Genomic DNA, 25,463 nt, shown 5'->3' with positions numbered 1-25,463 from the left:
TTCCAAATCCAGGCGATGTATGACAAGGTCCTACTACTATCCCTCAAGAGTACCATATGCAAAATTGTTAATGAACAGCCCAAGTTTAAATGGACACCGGTGAATATTACAGAATTTAAAAATATGGGATGTCTGTTATAAATGAAAAGTGGAGTCAGACCAAGTTAGAGGCTGAAAGAATTAGAGGGACAGGGCTACCCAAGGATGTTGGAGAGCAAATGATCCCACAAATCTCAGATGTTAGGCATGGAGCTACAAAATGTAGTGTTTGACTTTCTGCATTTCAGTTTTATTTGGGCCTAGTCTTTTCTGGCTACACCTCTATAGGTCCCTATTAGAATGTTGGTGTTTATTCTGTGTAATTGTTTAATGGAAGTACTTAACTTTTTTTTTTTTATTGTACAGAGGCTCATAGGTGAGAGATTGTCTTGAGTCTCCGAACAGACTTTGAATTTGTGAATAATGTTAGAAAAAACTGTAAAACTATGGGGCATTTTTCTTTTTTCATACTTTATTTTTCTTAATTTTTTACAATTTATTCACTTTGTATCCCTGCTATAGCCCCCTCCATCATCCCCTCCCAATCCCACCTTCCCTCCCACTTCTCTTCCCATGTTCCTCTCCAAGTCCACTGATAGGTGAGGTCCTCCTCCCCTTCCCTCTGACCCCAACCTGTCAGATCTCATCAGGACTGGCTGCATTGTCTTCCTCTGTGACCTGGTCAGGCTGCTCCCCACTCAGGGGCAGGTGATCAAAGAGCCAGCCACTGAGTTCATGTCAGAGACAGTCCCTGTTCCCCTTACTAGGACACCCACTTGGACACTGAGCTTCCACAGGCTACCTCTGTGCAGGGGTTCTAGATTATCTTCATGAATGATCCTTGGTTGGAATATCAGACTCAGGGCTTTCAGAAAAGACCCCTGTGCCCAGATATTTTGGTTCTGTTGCTCTCCTTGTGGAGCTCCTGTCCCCTCCAGGTAGGTGTTTCTATCACAACCTTCCTTCATAAGATTTCCTGCACTCTGCCCAAAGTTTGTTTATGAGTCTCAGCATCTGTTTTGATACCCCATTGGGTAGAGTCTTTCAGAGGCCCTCTGTGGTAGGCTCCTGTCCAGTTTCCTGTGTTCGCCCTCTTTTTTGATGGGACTGAATGAATGCATTTTGCACTATGACATTGTTAAGAGCCCATGAGGCCCTGAAATGAATATTATGGTTTGAATTAGATTCATGCATTGGATCACTGATCTCCAGACAGTGCTGCTAGTTTAGGGAGTTGTGAAATCTTTAGCAGTCAGAACCTACCTGAAGGATGTGTTTCACCAAAAAGGTTAGCACTAAGGATATATTCTGGCTAAGCACTGTTTTCTGATCTACCAATATGTGAGCAGACAGTCTTACATCCTTGCTACCATAATAAGTTTTGCTCCCATTGCCACGCTGTATCCACCATGATGTACTGTGTCCCCTGAGTCATTGGCTAGAATCAGCTTTTCTTGCTTTAAACTGTTTCTGTTAGGTATTAGGTCATGATATGTATATACATGTGTATATATATACATATATATATATATATATATATATATATATATATATAATGTGTGGAAAGTGTGTGTGTTAACGAAATTAGTTATCACAAAGGGAATCTGTTCCTCAAACTTCATTGTGGAAAAGGAAAGGGCATTAGAAGCTTCTTTCACAATGTTCTCAAGCCTCTAGTTCAATTGAAAGCAAACCATCATCCTGAATTTTCCCATCAGAGTCTGGTCTGGTTGACTTTTTACATGATAGCAATTGAACCATATGTCATGTATTTTTTAGATCCGTTATCTTTGATCTTATGTTCTATGTTTCTGAGCTTTATTTCTATTCCATACCATATTCTCTTATGTTGCCTCAGCTTGACTCACTCACTGATTCTAAGTTCATACTTTTGTTGGTGAACATTAAAACTGTTTTAGTATACACAGGTTTTTATGAAACCATTGTTTATACCAATACCCCTGAGGTGAATCAATGGCCAAGGGTATGCACATACTTGGCACATACCAGGGAATTCTAATCAATTTCCAAAGTGATGCTACAGTCTTAATTCCTGGAAGCTTATTTGCTGCTCCACATCATCACCCTCATCTGCTATTGTCAATATTTATTATAGATGTTCCACTGTGAGTAACCTAGCATCTCTTTGTGGCTTTAACATGCATGTCTCAAATCATTGAGTCCAACATTTTTCACATGCGGTAGCTATTTTGATGTCCTCTCTTGTAAGGTTTAACCCCCTTGTTCATGTCCCCTTTATATTCTTTTCCTATATTTTATCCATTCCATAGAGTTTTTTATGGATTCTGAATTAAAATATTTTTAAAGTATGTGTAGTGAAATATTTTAATTTACTTTACTATTTCTTTTTCACTTTCAGCAATATTTAAGGAACTTATATTACTTAGCCCAATGTGGATATCTTTTCCCACAGTGTTGATTTCTGTATTATGACTTAAAAGACTTTGCTTCTATCAAATTAGCATATATATTCTGTTTTGTTTAGATTTCTAAATTGTCTTATGTGTATTGCAACCAGAGTCAAATGGTTTAGAAGGAGAAATGTGCAGTGCCCTGTAATATTTGCCTTTGACAGAGAATATATCTTAGTAACTCAGGACTAATGATCAGAAGAAACTAATTTTACAGCCAAAACATCCACTATAGAAATCCTGTAATGAACATTATCCCATTAACTGATATTACAAAAAAATAAAAGGATATCCCTGGAAAGTACATCAATTATTTACAAAGGAAATGTAACTTCTTAGATAAAAAAAAGTCTAAACTCTAGTACTGGCAAGGTGGCTCAATGAGTTAAGGCACCTTTCACTAAGCTTGACTATATAAGTTCGATCCACAGGACCTGCATGAGAGAAGGAGAGAACTGACTCCCTCAGGTTGTTCTCTGACCTCTACACACATACACAGCTGGAAAAGCTCCATTAATCAAGCTGTTCAGGAGACATTTAGAATAGGGCATGCATGCTGATTTCTTATTTCTCCACTTGTCTTATTTTTATATGGATCTCTCAGTGAAGCAAATGCTCAATCTCAACACGGCTTGCTGGCCAGCAAGCTCTTGAGATCTGTCTGTCTCTGTCCCTCAGTGCTGAGATGATTGGCATGAGCAGCCTTACAGGATTAGGAGAGTAGAGATTTGAATTCAGGTCCTCATTTGGTGAAGCAAGTTCTCTTACTCAAGGATCTACCTCCTTTCCCAGGTCAAAGTTAGTTTTATTTTTTTTCCGATAGTGTACAATTACTTTTTCAAATAAGAATGAGATTTGCACAAAAGACATTTCATACAATAACTTTTCCCTGTGTTTTGATAAAGTTTCCAAAGAGCATCACACCTGATGTTTTACAAACATCACACCTGCTTATGTCATGAAATACATCAGGGCATGGTCAGAAAAAAAATTTAGTAACAAATAATTCCAGTGGACATAGTGTTCTGCGACTGAGCATTTGACAGCAGAGCTTGTTTGTCAAGAGAGAAAATTTTCTTCTTTATCATTGTATCTTAGTGTTGTCAGTTTGGTATGCTCTTTGGTCAAGTATCACATGTGAAAAAGTGGCTAGATATTTTAAAAAATATTTTTATTTTAATTTTTTTTATTTTTTATTTTTTTTAATTTTATTTTTTCTTATCAGTTACATTTTATTAACTCTGTATCCCAGCCGTGTCCCAATCCCTCATTCCCTCCCAGCCCCTCCCTCCCTCCCTCATCTCCACCGTGCCCCTTTCCAAGTCCACTGATGGGGGGGACCTCCTCCCCATTCATCTGATCCTATTTTATCAGGTATCTTCAGGACTGGCTGCAAAGCCCTCCTCTGTGGCCTAACAGTATTATTTTAATTTTTATTAATTACACTTTATTCACTTTGTATCCCCTATAGCCCTCTCCCTCCTCACCTCCTAATCCCTCCCTCCCCCTTCTCCACGCATGCCCTTCCCCAAGTCCACTGTTGGGGGATGTCTTCCTCTCCTTCCTTCTGATCCTAGTCTGTCAGGTCTCATCAGGTGTGGCTGCATTGTCATCTTCTGTGGCCTGATAAGGCTGCTCCCCCCTCAGGGGGAGGTGATCAAAGAGCAGGCCAATCAGATTATGTCAGAGACAGTCCCTCTTCCCATTACTTTGGAGCCCATTTGGACACCGAACTGCTATGGGGCACATCTGTGCAGGGGTTCTGGGTTATCTCCATCAATGGTCCTTGGTTGGAGTATCAGTCTCAGAAAAGACCCTTGTGCCCAGATTTTTTGGTTCTGTTGCTCTCTTTGTAGAGCTCCTGTCCTCTCCAGGTCTTACTATTTCCCACTTCTTTCATAAGATACCCTGTACTCTGCCCAAAGGTTGGCCATAAGTCTCAGCATTTACTTTGATACCCTACAGGGTAGACTCTTTTAGAGGCCCTCTGTGTCAGGATCCTGACTTTTTCCCTGTTTTTTCCTTCTTCTGATGTCCATCCTCTTTGCCTTTTTGAATGGAGATTGAGCATTTTAGCCAGATTCCTCCTTCCTGATTAGTTTCTTTAGGTGTACAGATTTTAGTATGTTTATCCTATATGTCTAATATCCACTTATGAATGAGTATATACCCTGTGTGTCTTTCTGCTTCTGGGACACCTCACTCAGGATGATCTTTTCTAGTTCCCACCATTTGCCTGCAAATTTCATGTTTTCCTTGTTTTTTATTGCTGAGTAATAATTCCATTGCGTAGATGTACCACAATTTCTGTATCCATCCTCAGTTGAGAAGCATCTGGGTTATTTCCAGGTTCTGGCTCTTATGAATAAAGCTGCTACAAACATGGCTGAGCAAATGTCCTTATTGTGTACTTGAGCATCTTATGGTAATATGCCTAGGAGTGGTATACCTGGATCTTGAGGAAGCACTATTCCTAATTGTCTGAAAAAGTGCCACATTGATTTCTAGAGTGGTTGTAGAAGTTTACATTCCCACCAGCAGTGGAGGAGGGTTCCCCTTTCTCCACAACCTCTCTAGCATGTGCTGTCACTTGAGTTTTTGATCTTAGCCATTCTGATAGATGTAAGGTGAAATCTCAGGGTTATTTTTATTTGCATTTCCCTGAAGACTAAGGCTGTTGAGCATTTCTTTAAGTGTTTTTCAGCCATTTGAAATCATTTTTGATCATATTATTTATTTAATGTAAAAGTACCATAATATTTTAATTTTGGCACATGGCCCTAGTCACATATCAAGAGATTGATAGCTATGTGTAGTTAATGACTACTGTATTCAGCAATATAGTCAGAAACATGGCTGAAACACAGACATTCGTGAACACAGTCCTTTACAGATATCACAACTGAAAAATCTATGGCTTAGCCACTTTTTGATGATCTTATAGCTGTTTATTTATAGGCAAACAGTGCCTTTCAATGTTTAACTTTTGGACAATCAGCAAAAGTATTGTCTGGGATGCTTAGTGTGCATATTTTTTTCAGAAGCATATACAGGGATGGATCTAGTGATCTATCTTTCTGAAAAACCTAGAAACACACCTGTACTTTTGTTTGAAACAGCAGCCTTAACTCAGCCAAACATTTTACAAATGGAAGCAAGCCAGCAAGTTAGTAATCACATAGGTGATCATGGCTCATAATCCAAATGGGACCTCTCATAGCATGATACATCATCTATCACTCTCTGAAACAGACATGTGGGGAACAGTTTTGGTTTTCTAATGATTCCCAATTGCTATGGGCATCATTAAATTTGTAGAGGCAATGATCTGGACCCACACAGTAATATTCAGAGTAAAAAAAGCATGTTATAGGGAAAAGCAGATAGCTACTTATTTTTTATTAGCTTTGCATGCAGAAAGCAAATATGCAAAACAGTACTGAAAGACCTTTTTTAATATCTATTTTCTGACTCAGAGTATATGAATAATATGAATAATGTCCAACATTACTAGATTAATGTTGTTTTTTTTTCAAAAGCAGGAAACCTGCCTCATTTTTATCATTGCAGCATTTCTGGATCATAGAGCAATGCCAGACACCCAAAAGAGTGTCAGTAAACACTTGTAGAATGAATGAATGAATGCTTGAAAAACCTCTCTCTGTTTCAGATTCTGCCTTCAGATAATCAGTTGTTGGGAAAATTTATTGTTCTAATAATACATCATCCTGTTTTCTGCACTCAAGGGACATTTCCATTTCCTGCAATGACTCCCCTCTATCTAAAAGCATTTTTGTAGAAGATTTAAATGTTCTGTCTTTTCACAATGTAATCCAATAGGAGTAAAGGTATTGTATGAATCACTGCTTTATCCCTTCCTTGTAGAATATTACCCATAGAACAAATAGGTGATCAATAAATGTTTATGGAAACAATAATAAATTTCATCCCTCTAAAATGTTCAACATCCTCAGAGAGCAGAGAAATGTAAGTTGTGCCAGTAAGAATGACTGTCATCAAGAAAACATGCATACAGATATATATATATATATATATATATATATAATTTTGACAAACTTAACAAGTGTAATGCTTATCATTACTTACTTTGATTTGTGAAAAAAGAAAAATGAGAAAACATAATCAGGCAGTGTTGCAAGTGTGATGGGTTGTTATTTTATAGAAATCCACAACATAATGCTTAGGGATTCTGAGAGGAAGGGGAAGATGTACAAATCCTCAGCTGCATGAAGGTTTGCATTGTCTGTAAGTAAGCTTGTTTCACAAATAGAATTTCTTTTCACATTTATAACAGTTTTAAAAGTTGATCAGGGTAGTAGATACTGGTCCACATCTAACAATATACAGTCTGTGTTCTGTAAAATCACATGGTTGTAAGAATGAAAATGCAACTGAGTTCATGACAGAACAGCTCCTGCTTCCCTTACTCTGGAACCCACATGGAGACTGAGCTAACAATTGGCTATATCTGAGCAGGAGGTCTAGGTCCTCTCCATGCATGGTCCTTGGTTGCATCAGTTTCTGCATGACCACCTGGGCTTTGTTGGTCTCCTTGTGGGGCTCCTGTCCCTTCCGGGTTCTTCTATCCTCCCTCCCCTTCCATAAGACTTCCTGTGCTCTGCCCAAAGTTTGGCTGTGAGTCTCAGCATCTGATTCAATCTCCTGTTGGGTGGGGCCTTTCAGAGGATTCCCTATGGTAGACTCCCATCCTGTTTCCTCTCTTCCACTGCTTCTGGTGTCTATACTGTTTACCATTCTGAATTAGATTTAAGCATCCTTCCTAGGGTCCTTCTTGTAGTTTAGCTTCTTTAGGATTACAGATTTTAGTATGTTTATCCTACATCATATGACTAATATCCACTTATAAGTGAGTATATACCATGTGTGTCTTTCTATTTCTGGGTTACCTTACTCAGGATGATCTTTTCTAGTTCCCACCATTTGCCTGCAAGTTTCATGATTTTCTTGTTTTTAATACCTGAGTAGTATTCCATTGTATAAATGTACCACCATTTCTGTATCCCTTCTTCCACTGAGGGACATCTAGGTTGTTTCCAGATTCTGGCTATTACAAACAAAGCTGCTATGAACATAATTGAGCAAATGTCCTTGTTGAATGATGGGGAATCTTTTGAGTATGTGCCCAGGAGCGGTGTAGCTGGGTCTTGAGGTAGCTCTTTCCCCTGGTGATGCAGCCTTACCAGCCCACAGAAGAGGATCCAGGCAGTCCTCATGATTTTTGATTAGCTATCAGCAGATTGCAGAGGAAGAAAACTCCCTCTTTAAGTGGACTAGGGGAAGGGGAAGTGGGAAGAGGGAAGGAGGTGGGAGGGGTTTTCAATCAGGATATATAGTGAAGAAATTGTAAAATAAAATGATACTTTGAAATATGAAAAAAAAAAAAAAAAAGAAAATGAGCTTCATGTAAAGAAAGTCTTATATGCTTCCATTCACCTGACACTGCATAATTCCTTAAGGCACTTTTAACTTTTTTTTTTTAATATCACATTTGGTATAGTCAGAGAAGATGGCTTCTTTTTGCTTTATTCAGAAAGGTCAAGGAGTGAGCTCTCCAGCATGTGTTGTCACTTGAGTTTTTGATCTTGGCCATTCTCATGGGTGTAAGGTGAAATCTCAGGGTCGTTTTGATTTGTATTTCCCTAATGGCTAATGAAGTTGAGCATTTCTTTAAGTGCTTCTCTGCCATTTGATATTCCTCTACAGAGAATTCTCTGTTTAGCTCTGTTCCCCATTTTTTAAGTGGATAACTTGGTTTGTTGCTTTTCAGCTTCTTTAGTACTTTATATATACTGGGACATGCTGGAGAGGTTGTGGAGAAAGGGGAACCCTTCCCCACTGATGGTGGGAATGTATACTTGTACAACCACTCTGGAAATCAATCTGGCGCTTTCTCAGACAACTAGGAATAGCGCTTCCCCAAGATCCAGCCATACCACTCCTAGGCATATATCCAAAAGAGGCTCAAGTACACAAAAAGGACATTTGCTCAACCATATTTGTAGCAGCTTTATTTGTAATAGCCAGAAGCTGGAAACAACCCAGATGCCCCTCAACTGAAGAATGGATGCAGAAATTGTGGTACATCCATACAATGGAATATTACTCAGCAATGAAAAATAAGGAAATCATGAAATTTGCAGGTAAACGGTGGGACCTGGAAAGGATCATCCTGAGTTGTCCCAGAAGCAAAAAGACACACACAGTATATACTTCACTCATATAAACATACAGCATAGGACAAACCCACTAAAATCTGTGCATCTAAAGAAACTAAGCAAAGAGGATGGACATCAGAAGAAGAAGAAAACAAGAAACAACCTAGGACCTTCTACAGAGGGTTTCTGAAAGCCAGAAGAAGAAAACAGGAAACAAACTAGGAACCAACCATAGAGGGCCTGCAGATTATCAAAGCAGATGCTGAGCCTGATGGCCAACTGTTGGACAGAGTGAATGGAATTTTATGTAAGAAGTGGGAAATAGTAAGAGCTGGAGAGGACAGGGTCTCCACAAAGAGAGCAACAGAACAAGAAAATTTGAACTCAGGGTACTTCCCAGAGACTCATACTCCAACCAAGGACTATTCATGGAGATAACCTAGAACCCCTGCACAGATGTAGCCTATGGCAGTTCAGTGTCCAAGTGGGTTACATAGTAATGGGAAGAGGGACTGCCTCTGACATAATCTGATTGGCCTGCTCTTTGATCACCTCCCCCGAGGGGGAAGCAGCCTTACCAGGCCACAGTAGAGGACAATACAGCCACTTTTGATGAGAACTGATAGACTAAGATCAGAATGGAGAGGAGAACATCCCCTATCAGTGGACTTGGGGAGTGGCATCCATGCAGAAAGGGGAGGGCTTAGTTGGAGTATCAGTCTCTGCCCCCATGGGCCCAGGTATTTTGGATCTGTTGGTCTCTTTGTGGAGCTCCTGTTCCCTCCAAGCACTTCTATCCCCCTCTTCTTTCTAAAGTTCAGTTTCCAAGCGGATTCTGTAGTAATGGGTACAGGGGCTGTCTCTGTCATGAACTCAGTGGCAAGATGTCTGATCACCCCCTTCTGGGAGGTGCAGCCTTGCCAGGCCGCAGAGGAGGAGGATGCAGCCAGCCTTGATAAGACCTGATAAGCTAGGTTAAGATAGAAGGAGAGGAGGTCCTCCCCTGTCAGAGGACTAGGTAAAGAGCATAGGGGGAGAAGAGGGAGGGTGCTGCAGAGGGGATACAAAGTGAATAAATTGTAACAAACAAATACAGAAATTGAATTAAATTAAAAAAAAAAGAAGTGAGTTTAAGGCTGAATTGCTAGCTCTAGGTAACACAGCTGAAATAAGGTCACTGGCTTCCTTTGACAAAATGTCTTGTGAAGCTTTATTGTAATGAAAAGTAACTCGGCTTTTGTACAATCTGGAAGTGTAATTAGAAATTGACACAAACCATTTTCTAATTCTTCCTATCTTTCTCACATTGTGCACACATAAATTCAGTGCTTGACGAAGACTGAGTTGCTTTGTTGCTTTATGTCCTAAGCAGTTAAGTTTGAAGAAGGCAGAGCTATGACTGAATCTTGGGATTAGGAATAGATTCATTGAGAATGCTGGTGAGGGTTTCAACCAAAGCCATGGCAACACAAGCCACAAACCATACTTTAACCAGACTTTCAGTAGCTACATTGCACATTATCAGTTATGGTAGCAGTTGTTCTTCCACATGTTGGAAACATACAAACTTAATTGTATTCCCAAAAATTCTTTCCTGGCCTTGGGGCTTGCTGTGTTCCTTTCTCAGTTTGTTCAAGTCACAGATTCTTTTTGAGTAACCTGTCCTAGAGAGCAGTTGACAAAAAGTCTCACTCCCAAATTCTAGGAATCCTTTTAGGAACTCCCCATTCATTTCCTGACACATCTGTCCTTACTGTCTCCAGGGCATGAGCCATTGAACAAAAATAATTACCCTGCTTTGGAGAATAGCCTTAGGTGCATATTTGCTTTCCCTAAATACATTACTTATTAAATCTTAAAGGATTATTAAGATTATGAGAAAAAGGAGATACATTTCTTTGTTGTGTACTTTTTTAAAAATGTGCAGTGATTAAGATGTTAGGGTATATGAGTAATATATAAGACAGAAGCATTGTACCACAAAGGACTAAGCTTAGTAGTTTCATAGAAAATGTTTTTCTAAGATGTCTGGGCCAACTGGTATTTACAGGAATAGATTTTGGAGGACTTGAGGAAAAGCATAATATAACATCAAGAGCAATTGGAATACATCCATGGGACTATGACTGTATTTATAATGGGGGTCCTGAGTAAAGAAGGGTGGGAAGACACATGTATTTCCAGAGCCAATGGAAATACTCGAGAACCTCTTATAATTTACTGAGCAGTTGTCCCTGTGAAATCATAGAAAATTATTTTTAAGTTATATCACCAAAGAGTACCTGTTTTTGAGCTTCATATAAGTGAAATCATATATGCTTTTTGTGTATATGGATGCTCTCTTATCTTATATATTAATAGTGCAGTTCATATTGCTGTACAGCACTGCATTAAAATGAATAAAGAAAGCTTTGTTTGACATTCTTCTGTTGTTGATTTCTTAACTTGTATCTAGATTATTATTAATTGATCCATTATGCATTAGTTTCCCTTAAAAATACACCTTGGGTGCTAATGTTAAGTCCTGGAAGAGGAATGTATATAGCTTTATATCTCTAGGCTTTTGAGCTTTAATAGATGTAAAATAATAAAAACAAGCAAACATGCCACAAAAGTAAACATATATAGTAATTACACTTCTCATTGCTGTGATAAAATAATGTGATGAAAGCAACTTGAAGGAGAAAAGTTCGAATTGGCTTTCATTTCTAGGCATGGTTCATTATAATGGGGAAATCATGGTGGCAACAACTTGAGCTTTTAGTCACATTGCACCAATAATCAGGAAGCAGAGTGTGAACAGTAAGTGGTACTGAGCTATAAATCCTCAAGGTCTGTGCTTGGGTGATCCACTTCCTCTAGCAAGGCTCAGCCTCTTCAAGGTTTCCCAGATATCCTCCAAAGCCCCATCAGCTGAGGAACATTTATTCAGAGGACTCATATCCAGTATATATAAAGAACTAAAGAAGCTGAAAAGCAGCAAACCAAGTAATCCACTTAAAAAATGGGGAACAGAGCTAAACAGAGAACTCTCTGTAGAGGAATATCGAATGGCAGAGAAGCACTTAAAGAAATGCTCAACCTCATTAGCCATTAGGGAAATACAAATCAAAATAACCCTGAGATTTCACCTTACACCCATCAGAATGGTTAAGATCAAAAACTAAAGTGACAACACATGCTGAAGAGGTTGTGGAGAAAGGGGAACCCTTCTCCACTGCTGGTGGGAATGTAAACTTGTACAACCACTCTGGAAATCAATCTGGTGCTTTCTCAGACAACTAGGAATAGCGCTACCCCAAGATCCAGCCATACCACTCCTAGGCATATATCCAAAAGAGGCTCAAGTACACAAAAAGGACATTTGCTCAACCATGTTTGTAGCAGCTTTATTTGTAATAGCCAGAACCTGGAAACAGCCCAGATGACCCTCAACTGAAGAATGGATGCAGAAATTGTGGTACATCTATACAATGGAGTATTACTCAACAATGAAAAATAAGGAAATCATGAAATTTGCAGGTAAACGGTGGGACCTGGAAAGGATCATCCTGAGTTGTCCCAGAAGCAAAAAGACACACACGGTATATATTCACTCATATAAACATACAACATAGGATAAACCCAGTAAAATCTGTACATCTAAACAAACTAAGCAAAAGAGAGGACCCTAACTAAAATGTTCAATCCCTATCCTGAAAGGCAAAGAGGATGGACATCAGAAGAAGAAAACAGGAAACAACCTCGGAACCTGCCACAGAAGGCCTCTGAAAACCTCTGCCGTGCAGACTGTGAAAGCAGATGCTGAGCCTGATGGCCAACTGTTGGGCAGAGTGAATGGAATTTTATGTAAGAAGTGGGAAATAGTAAGAGCTGGAGAGGACAGGGTCTCCACAAAGAGAGCAACAGAACAAGAAAATTTGAACTCAGGGAACTTTCCAGAGACTCATACTCCAACCAAGGACTATTCATGGTGATAACCTAGAACCCTGACAATGCAGCCACTTCTGATGAGAACTGATAGACTAAGATCAGAAAGAAGGAGAGGAGGACCTCCCCTATCAGTGGACTTGGGGAGGGGCATGCATGCAGAAAGGGGGGAGAGTGGGGTCAGGAGGGGAGGAGGGAGGGACTTATGGGGGGATACAAAATGAATAAAGTGTAATTAATAAAAGTTAAATAAAAACATTAAAGACAAAACAAAACAAAAAAGGGCAGACATATTAGACTATAGTGAATATTTCACATCAAATCCATAACAATACATAATACAGAATCTTTCTTTTCATTGAGACAGAATAATCCAATTATTATGTAGGTAAAATTTTCTTTTGGAAGATCAACACTCATGCTATACACTACTGGAATTTGAACTAATGTGCATCCTAGATTCAGCTTAAATGCTGCCTAGAAACATATTCTACTTTCCCAGAAAAATTAAGTTTATGGTGCTTGAACATCTTGTTTAAAAAAATAAAGGCAAATTTAACAGCAAGGGGAAAAAAAAGCAAGAGTAGGTAATAGGGCTTAAACACAGAAAGTGCATGATATGCATAGTAGAACTTATTATTTTGTAGACTGTTTACAAAGTAAAGAAACCACCCTTGTGGGAGATAAGGCCTGAAAACAAATCTGTCCCATGTTTTAAGTTGGAGAATCAAAACTAAAACTTAAAATCCATAAAGCATCATGACAGAAAAAGCTGTCTCAAAGTGCTCCAAAGAGCAGTTTGCAGGCAAGGAGGAGCCAGTGTAGCTAGACAGGCACACCCCGGCTTTCAGCATTTCCGCCACTGCCTGTTGTTTCTTGTATTGGTGTGTATGTGCAAGTGAACTATGCTCTACATTGACTTTTTTTAAAGGTTTATTTATATATTATGCATACAATGTTCTGTCTGTATGTACACCTGCATATCAGAAGAGGGCACTAGATCTCATAACAGATGGTTGTGAGCCACCATGTGATTGCTGGGAATTGAACTTAGGACCTCTGGAAGAGCAACCAGCGTTCTTAACCTCTGAGCCATCTCTCCAGAGTACATTGAGTTTTTAAATTTAATTTTATTTATATATTTACTTATTATAATTTATTTACTTTGTATCCCCTCTGCAGCACCCTCCCTCATCTCTTCTCATTCCCACTCACCCTCCCTTTTCTCCCCCTATTCCCTTTCTCTAGTCTTCTGATAGGGGAGTACCTTCTCCCCTTCTATCTGACCTTAGCCTATCAGGTCTCATCAAGGCTGGCTGCATCATCTTCCTCTGTGGCCTGGCAAGGCAGCATCCCCCAGGAGGAGTTGATCAAAGAGTCAGCCACTGAGTTCAGGTCAGAGATAGCCCCTGTGCCCAGTTTTATTTTGGATCTGTTGCTCTCTTTGTGGAGGTCCTGTCCTCTCTAGGTCTTCCTATCTCCCCCTTCTTTTATAAGATTCCCTGTACTCTGCCCAAAGTTTGGCTACGAATCTCAGCATACCCTACTGGGTAGAGTCTTTCAGAGGCCCTCTGTGGTAGGCTCCTGTTCTGTTGCCTGTTTTCTCCCTCTTCCTATGTCCATTCCCTTTGCCTTTCTTCATGAGGATTGATCATCCTACCCAGAGTTCTCCTTCTTGCTTAGCTTCTTTAGGTGTACAGATTTTAGTATGTTTATCCTATATTATATGTGTAATACCCACTTATAAGTGAGTATATACCCTGTGTGTCTTTCTGCTTCTAGAATAACTCACTCAGGATGATTTCTTAGTTTAGTGCTGGTTGGTTAAAATTTCACCCTTACTGCCCCTAGATGCATTGCAGTTGTGGCTGCTATGTCAAGTGAGTGCAGAGAGGCTATTTCTGTTCTCAGTGTTCTGACCTATGAACAACTATCTGAATAATTAGTAGCTTAACACTCCCTGAAAAAAAATCAAGATTGAGATAACCACCAGTCAGGTACCCTGTAGTCCTGGACAGGCTCCAAGGGTGTAGAGCAAGCTGGAGACAAGAAGAACCCTGCCTGGGAACCAGGAGCAATCCCGAGATAACCACCACATCAGGGGCCTGGAATGCCCATGCTCCAGTAACATGGTCCTACACTCATGCACATATAGGTGACATGAAATGGACTCAATGGGCTTTAAAAAAAAGAACAGCATATGAAGTTGGAAGGGGAATGTGGAAGAACAGAAAAGTCTTGAATTGGAGAGGATGGAAGATTTGATTAAAAACATTATATGGATGTATGAAATTTTCAGGCAATTAAAAATTAATTAAAATATCTCTTGTTTTAAAAGGACTAACCGTGCTTTCCAAAAATGACTGTGCGTGTTGAATGTTCATATTACATGGATAAAAATGTCTGTCAAGTGAGTGAGGAGAGTCAGCTGAACTCCCTTCAGTCAAGATGGCTTCACTCAGTGTGTATGCCCACAGGCCTAGGCTTCTTATCAGCACCTGCTAATCCTGTGCGCAAGATATTTGACATGGGACGATAAAATCAGTCTCTCTAATCTACTCAATTAGACAGGTCCTAGATTAAATTAAATTCCATTATGACTGGTATGCTAGGCAGCTGTTAATTGCTTTTCATTATTTTTGCAATGACAAAGACACAAGTAACCAAGTCATTTCATTTTTGGTCATTTGCTCTCTTGCTAATCTAGAAGACCATTATGGTGAAATTCAAATATCTCCTGGATACATTTTTAAATTATCATGAATTTTGATAGGCTCACTACTTAATAAGCTAACACTAGAATTTCTCTCCCCAACTGACAAAAGTGATTGATGGTGAAATAAAAACAAGAACTTACATAGAGACTAGCCTAATGAGAATCTCAAAACTACACAGATGGAATGTAGCAGTGGCAGCCTACAGACTGGAAAAAGATCATCACCAACCCTACATCTGTCAAGGTGCTAATATCCAAAATATATAAAGAACTCAAGAAATTAAACAGCAACAAACCAAACAATCCATTTAAAATGGAGTACAGAGCTAAACAGAGAATTCTGAACACAGGAATATCGAATGGCAGAGAAACACTTAAAGAAATGGTCAACGTCCTTAGTCATCAGGGAAATGCAAATCAAAACGACTCTGAGATTCCATCTTAACGTCTGTCAGAATGGCTAACATCAAAAACTCAAAAGACAGCACATGCTGGTGAGGATATGGAGAAAGGGGAACCCTCCTCCATTGCTGGTAAGAGTGCAAACTTGTATAACCACTTTGGAACTCAATCTGATGCTTTCTCACAAAATTGGGAATAGTTTAAGACCTAGCTATACCACACTGGGCATATTCCCGAAAGACACTCTACCATACCACAAAAATACCACCTGCTCAACTAGGTTCATAGCAGCTTTATTTGTAACAGGCAAAAACTGTAAACAACCTAGATGTTCCTCAACCAAAGAATATGTAAAGAAATTTACACAATGGAATACCTCAGCTATTAAAAACAAGGAAATCATAATATCTGCAAGCAAATGGACGGAACTAGAAAGTATTATCCTGAGTGAGGTAACCCAGACCCAAAAAGGCACACATAGTATGTATCCACTTATAAGTGGATATTAGACATATAGTAGAGGGTAATCATATTACAATCCACAGATCCAAGGAATCTAAGTAACAAGGAAGGCCCATGGAGGATGCTTGAATCTTCCTCAGAAGGGAAATAAAATAGACAATGGAAGTGAATGAAGAGACAGAACTGGATGGGAGAGGGTGTGGGAAGGGGAATGAGGGTGGGGAGGAGGTGGAGGGAGAGCTAGGTTGGGAGGTGAGAGGGTTGGGAGAAAGAAGGCATCTCTGGGACAAGCTGGAGACCCAAGACAGAGTAGGCTCCTGGGAAGATTTAGGGGTGACTCTAGTTGAGATTCCTAGTAGGTGGGGTCATGCAGACTGAAGAGGCCACCGTCTAACTACACAGGACTTCTAGTGGAGAGAGGGGAACAGCAACCCACCCACAAAACCTTCAACCCCAAATTTACACTGCCTACAAGGTGTACAGGGATAAAGATGGAGCAAGGATTGAGGGAAGGGCCAAACAATGACTGGCCCAAATTGAGACCCACCCCGAGGGAGAAAGAGAACCCCTGACACTATTAATAATACTCTGCTATGATATTAGACAATAGACTGAGTCAACTAACTGAGGACCATGTGGTCTCACAGAGGCTAAACCACCAACCAAAGAGCATGCATTGATAGGATCTGACCTAGGTCACCTATATTTTATGTAGCTGATGGGCAGCTCAGTCTTCATGAGGATGCATTAGCACTTAGAGTGAGAGCTATCTCTGACATGTTCTTCATTGCCTGATTTTAGATCACTTGTCCCCCTAGCTGGGCTGCCTTGTTGGGCCTCAGTGGAAGAGGATACACTTAGTCTTGGTAAAACTTGACATGCATGGTGGGTTCCTGGTGGGGAGGCTTTTCTGAGGAGAAGGGGAGGTGAAAAGGTGGAAGGGTAGGACTTGGAGGAGAGAAGGGGGGCTCCAATAGGGATGTAAAGTGAGTAGATAAATAGATAGATTGATAGATAACTGCAAATACTGCCAGCCTACAACCAGGCTGTCATATAATAAAGGTATTTGCTTTGTCAGAGGCTTTCTTTAGGCTTTGAATTAGTTATAGGGCTAAAAATAAAACCTGTTCCATTTGTACTTTCTAATTGTGACAAAACTTGTAACCCTGGACATAAAATGAAAAATCAAACACATGTCCGGAGACAAAAATAATATAATCTCTACTATTTGAATAACCATTAGTGTGCCTTTGTTCAGTGAAACCTATATAAATAAAAGAGGGATCTGATTGCTGGTCAGTCAGAGCTGCAAGATTCCCTTAACCATTATGCCTGACACTCCTCCCTTGCCAACTCCTTATCTCTTCTTGGGCCACTCTGTTGGCTGGGGCTGGCCTGTCAGCTATCTTAATTTGAATACTCAGTGGTCTATTATGACCCTTCCCTATTCCAATTCTAATACTTGGAGTCTATTCCATAATGCATTTTCACAGTTTGTATGGCACATATTAGCCAGATACTTCAATTTTTAGAGGATAGGGCATTTGTTCCTACAGAAGTACTGATTCTCTTCTCTTGAGACTACATTATAGTTATTTGGTTCTAGAGAGTGACAGAGAAAAGTCTAATAGACCAAAATCATCTTAAATGACACCTGCTGGAGGTGAGATTCCTATACATCCACTGACCAAAAGAATCTGACCATCATAAAAGAAGGATTGCGCCTCCCTTCTATAATGGCTTGGTGAGTTTAGTATTCTAATATTCTCAGGCTCATCATCCCAAATGAACTCATCCTAGTTTCAGTATACTGGTCATAATAGCCTTGAGTTTGAAACAAAAGACCATACAAAATGTGCACATGGAGTCCTTTATAGCCTTGCTACCATCATAATCAGACTCTGGGCTTGGCTTTCTATCACTGTTTGCAAGAACCAGAGATTATAATGCCATAAATTTGTGTTACATGTTCTTTTGGCTTTCAGAACATACTTTACATTGGCAATTAACCTAACAGTGCAACATTTTCTTCGTGTGAGTCAAAGGCAGTCCTCCCACTTGACAAGGTACATAATATTCACCTTTCTAATATTTGATATGTACTGCAACTTCTGGAATTCCTAACACATGACCTATTCCTAAGCCTTACCCCAATTTGCTATTGGTAAAAGCTTAAGTAACTGTGCTACAGCTATATTCCAGGATTTATTTTCATCATAATTCAACACTAAAAATGTTATCTCTACTTCTTTCTGACAGGTTAGTAATCCAGTTCCAATCTTGTCCACAGGATATTTTTGCTACAACTGTTTGTGTTAGTTCAGTTTCCTGAGGAAATCCTTAAACAAATAGTTGGTGGTAATGCTTTAACTGGAATATGTAATCCTATGATAGGGAAGACAAGATGAAGGTAAAGAAGCTTGGCAGTATGGGAAGACAAGTTGATATGTTACTGTTCTGGCCATTCCACTTCTATTTGGCCAGTAAATGCATCTCCCAGATAACATGAAACAAGCTCTGAACATGTGCAGATGAACAGGCTTTGGAAGAGCCTATCAGAGAGAAATGGAGAGGAAATTTATTCATTGCTTATTTTTCCCTCTGATAGAAGTTGGTCTATCTTGTAGTTAGTTGTAGGTTAGTTGTTCTCCACCAGGGAACCATTTGACTAGAGATATGTTTATGTGTAGGAGCATTGCAGATAGTGGCTAAGGACCAGGAGCCTGCTAACCACACTGCTATCCCACAAGAACTAGTCAATCTAAAATGTGATTAGTGCTACTACTAGAGAATGTAAGCAATGGTAAAACCAAAAGAGACAATGATAAGATGCATAAGATGAATCTGATAACAAAATTCCACAGGAGGAAAAAAAAGAGATGGAAATAAGGAAAGCATTTCAGAGAAGAACAAACACAAATAGCGAACAATACATGAAAAGATGCCAAACCTCATTAGTAACCAAGGAAATCAAATTACAGCAAGTTTCCATTTCACACTCAACTGATCACCAAAAGTGAAGATATTGAGAAAAACATGCATGTAGAAAAAAACAGTGCTGATCGGAAGCCCTCATAGACTGCTTGTTGGTAGTGGAATTTGCTAGCCCCTCTGTGGGAAAGAGCATAGATCACATATAAAGCAGGCATGTACGCACTTAAAACAATCAGTTATTCCATTTTGCCTGAGCCTGTTCTACTTTTAGTAATAAACTTTTTGTATCCTGGGAAATGCTTAGTTCCAGGAAACTATGATGTTTTGTCATTTTTACCTCCTATCCTATCATAATCCACTCTAATAGCTCTGAAAACTTTTGTATAAAGAGAAGAAAACTAAATGTATAGAATGATCTGAAAAGCACAAGACAGAAGCAACAAAATGTCAGCACCTCCCTCTGTTTATATTTTGCACAATATTTTATTCTGCAAGTGAATAAAAGGCACATATTTAAGATGGAGGTACTCCTATAGTGAAACTTGAAAGATAGAGTATATGCTCTGCTTCTTAAAGAAAAAAATATGTTAAATTAATTAATGCAGTGTGAAGTACTCATTCATTGAAGTTCATGTATTTGTTTTTTCTATGTTACCTATTTTTCTCTAAATGTTATTTTATGTTTATTTATTCTTTTTCTAAAATTGCACCTCACCTTTTAGAAATAGAAATCAAAGAATTATCAAAATGTTTAAGAATGAAGAGTGAAGGCACTATATTTCTAAGTCAGCAGGGGTGAGGATTTTGTCTCAGGTTTTTAATTCACAGTTCTTTCCAGCACTTATTTCCACAACCAAGTTACCATTCTGTCTCTGTAAGGCTTGAGATGCTAATATTAGCTTGCTAGGCATCACACTAAAATTGGCCACGCCTGCTTACCAGGAGAATGCCAGCCTTAACACAAACTTTGGAGGACAATGATAGCAATCTGAAAAACAGTAGAAGGGGGATGTTCATAATTTACACTGTTTAGTCTCCAAATAAAGAAATCTTAATTGTAAATTTCCATTCCCTGCCCCCAACAGAGATATTAAAATCATACCCTAATGTTAACACACCTCTCAGAGGAAACTTGGATTTATGGCCTTCTATTGCCATAGTACAGATTGAGTAGTCAATGAATAAGAATTAAACGATAAAGTATAAATGAAGGGTTTAGTATAGTACCTAGCTCATGACCATCACCGCCTTTGTTGACCTAGCAGAACCAGACAGTGCTCCCTCCAGCCCCTGAACATTCAAGTGTTCTGTGTGTTGATCTAACAATGGATACTGATGGCAGATGTATGGAATTGTGCCTGAGACCTTCCTCTGGCTATTCTTGTTGTTTAGTTCATATTCTTGGTAGTCCACAAATGCCAGATAATTGGCATTTCCCCATTTTCCCCTAGAGATTAGTTCTCATTAAGCCCAGACAGATATGAGAAGCTGACTAAATACCTAAACTCCCTTCTGCATGTTGGGATAAATACACAAAATCCTCTAGACTGTAGACTGAAATTACCTAAAGGACTGTATCTTTCATGCTCACAACAGTTAGACAGCAGCTTGATGTTATCTTTCTTTTCTCCATCTCATATCTTCACTCTCTTAAAGCTGTATTGACATCATATTCCTAAAATATCAATACTCAAAGTTTGGAATAAACAAAGTAGGATAGCATTACTTTTTTTTCTGGATTATGCTATTCTTATTGCTTTTGAATTTAACCACTTCTGGAAATGATAGCTTCTTTAAACAATTCAAGGTAATTACAGTTGTATCCTGCCCATTGGCTGATAAGACAGCTAATAGGTAATATTACATCACTTCAGGTCTTCTCTGATGTTCTCCGTATGACTCAATTCTTTGAGTTGGGAAGGTACTGTTAACTTGCAGTTGATTGTAGGTAGCACTGCATTTAGTTTGCTGATACCAAGAACTGTGGTGTTGAGTCCGAGTCAAGACATATGTAGTGTGTACTAACCAGTCATTTACTATGTGCTGTTAAAAATACCCCTCTAGAATTTGACTATATTGTTTAGTGAAAACTGGGATAATGAGGCACCCCAATAAAGTGATTGTCTTGTGATCATTAGTAGCTGAGCTCAATCCCCAGAATCCATATCTTATGTACACACTTGTAATCTGAGTACTTGGGAGGCAGAGAAAGTCTCATTCCTGGAGGTTACTTGGTGATCTCTAAGCTAATGAATGACTCTGTTTCAAAAACAAGGCAGACAGCTCCTGAGAAATGACACTGGAGCTGAACCTGCACAAATGCACACTTGGAACAAATATGCATGCATACCACATACACATATGCACCCACATCCTTTGTGATGCACAAACAATGCTAGATGCCCTGCCTGACATCTCAGATTTCTCTGTTTTCCTATGCTTGCTTTTTTCTCATATCATATAATTCACTTTAATTCCAGCTTTACATGTATATGTTTTGTAAAATTTCACAAATCTTCAATTATCTAGGCCTATATAACTGCTGCACAAAGCCTGCCTTATCAGCACAGGCTGCCTTTGAAAAGATATCTGGAGTAGAGGAAAGAAAGTGTCCCATGGCATCTGAATTCAAAGCCACTTAGGAATCATATGGTTTCAAAAAACAGTCTTCTGTAGTTTATTAGGACTTTAAAATATTATAGAGTTGAGTTATTATCAGTTAATGTTATAAAACCAAATTTAAGGTGGGCCATGCTCCCTCCATTGATGGATTTATTTCCAGTTAACATCTAAGAAAAACCCAGTATGTGAATGAGTTTTTTTTTTTTTATGGAGGCTTATTTTTTATTATAAATGATTACGCTTTATTAAACATGAAATTAGCATAAGTACATTTTTTTCAGATTTTTAAAATTTTTATTAATTATATTTATTCACTTTGTATCCCCCCGAGGCTCTCTCCCCTTCCCCTCCTATTCCCTCTCTTCCTCCCCCTTCTCCACACATGCCCCTCCCCAAGTCCACTGAGAGGGGAGGTCTTCCTTTCCTTCCTTCTCATCCTAGTCTATTAGGTCTCATCAGGAGTGGCTGCATTGTCTTCCTTTGTGGCCTGGTGAGGCTTTTCCCCGCTCAGGGGGAGGTGATCAAAGAGCAGGCCAATTAGTTCATGTCAAAGACAGTCCCTATTCCCATTACTATGGAACCCACCTGGACACTGAACTGCCATGGGCTAAATCTGTGCAGGGATTTTAGGTTATATCCATGCATGGTCCTTAGAATATTACTCAGCAATAAAAAACAAGGAAAACATGAAATTTGCAGGCAAATGGTGGGAACTAGAAAAGATCATCCTGAGTGAGGTGTCCCAGAAGCAGAAAGACACACAGGGTATATACTCATTCATAAGTGGATATTAGACATATAATATAGGATAAACATACTAAAATCTGTACACCTAAAGAAACTAATCAGGAAGGAGGAATCTGGCTAAAATGCTCAATCTCCATTCAAAAAGGCAAAGAGGATGGACATCAGAAGAAGGAAAAAACAGGGAAAAAGTCAGGATCCTGCCACAGAGGGCCTCTGAAAGGCTCTACCCTGCAGGGTATCAAGGTAGATGCTGAGACTTATGGCCAACCTTTGGGCAGAGTACAGGGTATCTTATGAAAGAAGTGGGAAATAGTAAGACCTGGAGAGGACAGGAACTCTACAAGGAGAACAACAAAACCAAAATATCTGGGCACAGGACTCTTTTCTAAGGCGAGTGTGAGTTTTTAAGCCATTCTTTGTTTTAATTGAAAAGATTTTTTTGTATAATATATTCTGATTAGAGCTGCTTCTCCCCAATTCCTTAAAGATCCTCCCTAACCCACTTTTTAGCTTACATAAGCCACTAGTCCTTAAAATTTCATATACTTCTTACCTAGAAGGGCACCAATTACACAAGCTACCCTACATTAGCAATGTTTCCAGTTTTGAGGAGCCATGCAAAGAGCCCTCATCCAGCCTTTCCCTTATTAAGTTTTATACCATATTCATAAACACGATCAGTGGCTATGAGTGTCTTTCCCACTCATTACTTATTTAACTCTCATACTATACTCTCACTTACTCCAAGGCCACATCTTTGATGTTTTAACTCATCATTGTATTCCTAGAACTCCGAACAGGTTGTAAGCGTGCAGACACAAACCATTAAGCACTGTTGAATTAGAAGCTGCATTTTCCAATTTTATTTAATTTGAAGTAAAATTTAAAAGTGCAAAACCATAATATATTTCCTTACTTTCTTTTTTCTGATGGCTGTGGATGAATTAAAGACTCCAGAAGAGTTTGGCTGCTTCTTTTTTGCAATATTTTTGTTGGAGTTCTTCAGATTTCTTCATTTTTCTTCAGTGTTCATTTAAGCAACAGACAGAAGCATTTCACGAGTGTATTTCTGTAACAAAATGGTACCAACATGACTCAAAGCCCACCAACATTATGTTCTTTTTATAAATAAGTATATATACATTTATTTACTTTGATTCTTCTACATATCAATTTTTTACAATCTCTGTCACATTCTTGAGCAACATATATATATATTATATGTATACATATATATATGTTGTTACCTTATTACCCTTTTTATGGTGTTTAGCTTCCCTTAGTACTTGGCCTGTACCTGTACTGTAGATTTTCTTTACTCTGTATAATAATTGCCTTAGAAATCCATCTGCACAAATTATGGAAAAACCAGGTAGGAGCAAGGAGTATGACTTTTGTACCTGAATCTCTGGTGTCTACCCTAATAACTGGACTGTATGTATATGTACATATACATGTATGTGCGAATATACAAACACACTTTGTACACAGCTACTAAGTCATACAATATCTTTCACACAAATACATAATATGCTTTGAGTTTATTTTTCATCTAAATACCCCTACACTCCTGCTTTCACTTTTCTCCATTTCTGTTAGCTCCTATTGTTCCTCACACAGTTAGTAAATGTAATACACCGCACAAATAGTATAAAGGTCAGAAATCACAGGATCATGTCAAGTGATGCAGAGGCTTTTGAGAAAATCTAATGTCCTCTCATGGTAAAACCCATGAAGAAACTAGGAGTAACATGAAAAACTATATATAGCAAGCTTATAACCAACATTACACTGATGTGGGAAAAACAAAGCATTTCCAGTATAATGAGAACAAGACAAGGTTGGCTACTTCATTCTTGTTCAATAAAGTGATTTAACTCGAGCTAAAGTGATAAGACAAGAAACAAAACATGCAAGCAATATGACTGGGCATACTTGTAATCCCAGCACTCAGAGAGGCAGATGCAGGTGAATCTTCGTGAGTTTGAGGCCAGCCTTATCTACAAAGCAAGTCCGGGAGAGTCAAGCTACATAGAGAAACCATGTATTGAAAAACAGAATGAAACAAAACAAAAATGTGCTAGCAATAGGAAAGGAGAATGTGTGTGTGTGTGTGTGTTTATTAAAAGGTATATATACTCTTTGGAAATATTTAGATCTGATAAACACTTTTAGAAAAGTAGCAGGATACAAAATGAACTTGAAAAATCAATAGCTTTCCTGCACACAGAAAAAAAAGATTTTTTATTTAAATTTTTATCTTTCATATTATTGTAATTTATTCACTTTGTATGCCAGTTGTAGCCCCTCTCTCATTCCCTCCCTACCCCACCCTCTTTTCCTCATCTCTCATGCCCCTCTCCAAGTCCACTGATAAAGGAGGTCCTCCTCCCCTTCCATCTGACCCTCGTCTATATGGACTCATCAGGACTGGCTGCATTGTCTTCCTCTGTGGCCTGGAAAGGCTGTTCCCCCCCTCAGGGGGAGGTGATCAAAGAGCCAGCCACTGAGTTCATGTCAGAGACAGTCCCTGTTTCCCTAACTAGGGAACCCACTTGGAGACTGAGCTGTCGTGGGCTACATCTGTGCAGGGGTTCTAGGTTATCTCTATGCATGGTCCTTGGTTGAAGTATCAGTCTCAGAAAAGGTTCCTGTGCTCAGATTTCTTGGTTCTGTTTCTCTCCATGTGGAGCTCCTGTCCCTTCCAGGTCTTTCTCTCTCCTCCTTCTTTCATAAGATTCCCTGCACTCTGCTTAAAAGAAAACATTTTAAAAAATATTAGAAAAATAACCTCATTCACAGTTACCTTACAAATCCCTTGAAATAAATCTAACAAGGATGAAAAGGGCCTCTTTTCCTGCTTAGTTTTTTTTTTTTTCAGATTAATACTGGGAAAAGAGAATATTATTTGATAAAATGCTTCAAAGTGGCCTGTGGGTAGTCCTGTAGGACATTTTCTTGTTTAATGATTGATATGGGAGG

General features: G+C 39.0%; 1 protein-coding gene and 1 pseudogene across 4 annotated transcripts in view; one reads left to right on the top strand and one right to left on the bottom strand.

Annotated features, from left to right (window-relative positions):
• The window catches only part of Pak5 (p21 (RAC1) activated kinase 5), a 356,591-nt gene that overhangs the window by 187,996 nt on the left and 143,132 nt on the right, over window positions 1-25,463 (bottom strand). For 3 of the 4 annotated variants that reach the window (XM_060383201.1, XM_060383202.1, XM_060383203.1), the window contains one exon: window positions 23,398-23,550. The exons of the other annotated variant lie outside the window; for it this stretch is intronic. The gene's annotated coding sequence lies outside the window, so the exon portion shown is untranslated. The remainder of the gene's footprint in view (window positions 1-23,397; window positions 23,551-25,463) is intronic. 4 annotated transcript variants of the gene reach the window in all.
• LOC132653876 (small nucleolar RNA SNORA17) lies at window positions 14,443-14,556 on the top strand (annotated as a pseudogene).

Source organism: Meriones unguiculatus, chromosome 4, assembly GCF_030254825.1.
Source record: "Meriones unguiculatus strain TT.TT164.6M chromosome 4, Bangor_MerUng_6.1, whole genome shotgun sequence".
Lineage (NCBI taxonomy): Eukaryota > Metazoa > Chordata > Mammalia > Rodentia > Muridae > Meriones > Meriones unguiculatus.
The sequence above is the reverse complement of the archived record's forward strand: the minus strand, read 5'-3'. Positions and strand labels throughout refer to the sequence as shown.